At 37.8% G+C, this 2,373-nt stretch overlaps 1 non-coding gene across 1 annotated transcript; it reads right to left on the reverse strand.

Moving 5' to 3' along the window:
* Positions 1 to 1,812: 1,812 nt before the first annotated feature.
* Positions 1,813 to 1,921, reverse strand: LOC132280613 (small nucleolar RNA R71). Its single transcript, XR_009471623.1, has one exon. It is a non-coding gene; the product is annotated as a small nucleolar RNA R71 (small nucleolar RNA).
* Between the last annotated feature and the right edge of the window lie 452 nt (positions 1,922 to 2,373).

Here is a 2,373-nt window from a genome sequence, read left to right on the forward strand (position 1 = left end):
TAGTTATGATATGTTGTATCTTTCACATGTGTTTAGACAATTTATTCCTCTCCCAATAGATATTTTGTACCTCTCACATGATGTTTAGATAATGCATGTTTAACTAAGTCATCCTTATGGATTGCTTGGACTATGAGCTTAATGAAAGGTTCAATGACTTGATTTGATATTTTGTTCTCTTCACATGTTGTCTAGACAATATATTCCTCTACCAATAGATGTATTGTGGCCTCACACATGTTGATTGAGACAATTTGCACTTGTTGAGTCACCCTTACCAATTGAATGTCTATTTCACACACAACATTGTTGTAATACATTCATTTCCCTCATTAGTCACTTGATTATGGTTTGGAATAGTATTGTTTGGTGGTGATCTCTACACCCCAAGACCTCTCTCTCTCTCTCTCTTATTTACTTCATATTATTTTATTTAGTTGAATTCAATTTAGCTTAATCAACCAACCCAACTCTCTTTTGCAATCATTTGGTACGCTAGAGTCGAAGTTGAAATTCCAACACGTATAATCCCTTGGGACGATCCCTACTCACTCTTGCTACGTTAGTAGTGGTGTTGGTAGTGGTTTTTATAAATTTAAATTTGACATAAAAGGCTTTTCTTGAACCACACATTCACTACATTCATTTTGGCGTATTGGAACCGCCGTCGTCAAGTTTTTGGCGCCGTTGCCGGGGATTTTAAATTGGCAACGTCGAATTGTGAAATTCAATTAGGATTAGTACTCTTTTGATCGTGTCTTTACTTTCTTTTTATTTTCTGTTTTTGATTACTTATTAAGTTTGTTCTTCATTAACAAGGTGCATTGAGCAAGGAGCTAGCAAAGAACTTCAAAGCTAAGGAGCAAAGCAAAAAAAAAAAAAAAAAAAAAAAAAAAATTTGCTAAGCTAAGCTTTTAAATTTGGAGTTGAAGTGCTAAAGGACTATTGTGAGACCTTCTTACTCAATCTCCTTAGTTAAATGGGGGCCCACGTGGAGGCATTTATTTGACATACATTGCATTTGAAAATTGTGGTTGTGAAGTTTAATTGCATTGTTGAAAAAGTTGCTTATTCGTGTTGCATTGTGCATGCATGGTCGTCGTTCATTGAGACCTACTCTTGTCCCTCTTGATTTGCATTTAGAATCCACTATTAGGAATCCAAGGGGAAGAGGAAGTTCACATAGAACCAATCTACCAATGGACGTTCTCAATGATGATCATGTTGAAGACCTTGGTCACATAGACCAACAAGGCATCCTTCACCCTAATGTGCAAAATGATAATATGCAAGTTCCATTAGGCATGCCTAGGCCATACATTCATCAACCTCCTCAACAACAAGGCCAAATTCCAATGGGAATTCCAAGGCCAATGTATGCACCACAACCCCCCATCATTAATCAAGCTCAATATAACCAAGGTGTCCATGTTGCACCTCAAGTTGCTAATCCACCACTCGCATTGAGAGATCACTATGTGCCTAATGAGTATAATGCACCCACATGCATTCAATTGCCACCATTTAGAGCACACCATTATGAGATTAAAGCACAAACTATCCAAATGCAACCTAACTTTCATGGACTTCCTAGTGAAGAACCTTACAAGCATTTGGATGAGTTTCTTGAAGTTTGTTCTACCATTCGATACACGAACATGCCGGAAGAAGTTTTAAGGCTAAAACTTTTTCCATTCACCCTTAAAGATAAGGCGAAGTATTGGTTTAACAACCTTAGGCCTTTTTCTATAACTTCTTGGGCAGAAATGCAACAAGAATTTTTGAAAAAGTACTATCCGGTTTCGAAGACCAATGCTATGAGAACCGCCATTAGGGAATTCACACATGGGGAGGGAGAAACTTTCCATGAGGCATGGGAATGCTTCAATGAATTGCTTAGGAAGTGTCCTCACCATGACATGCCTAAATGGCAATTGGTCCAATTCTTCTTTGAAAGCTTATCGGACAATTATAAAGGCATGGTTGATGCTTCAATGGGAGGTTCTTATATAGACCGGCAAGAGGAAGACGTGTGGCGTCTTTATGAGAGCATGAGTGAAAACTCTTTGAATAGAACATTGTCATCTAGGAATGGTAGAAATTCTCAAGGTAGGAAGAGTGTTGGCTTGCATCAAGTTGACCACTCAAATGATATAACCGCCGAGATGAAGTCTTTATCTCAAAAGTTTGATCAATTGATCAATCAAAACTTGGCGAATCAAGTGTCTTCCTTTCCTAACCATTCTCCTAGAGCTTAAAATGAATCATGTATGACTTGTTCTAGTGTTCTTCATTCTACTTCCAACTGTCCTCATGGAAAAATTCAAAATGAACCCATTGAGCAAGTTAATGCAACATTTGTGAACCAAGGGA

This window comes from Cornus florida, unplaced genomic scaffold (genome assembly GCF_030987335.1).
Source record: "Cornus florida cultivar Cherokee Brave unplaced genomic scaffold, ASM3098733v1 CherokeeBrave_3.0.0_Hap2_Chr10, whole genome shotgun sequence".
NCBI classification, from domain to species: domain Eukaryota; kingdom Viridiplantae; phylum Streptophyta; class Magnoliopsida; order Cornales; family Cornaceae; genus Cornus; species Cornus florida.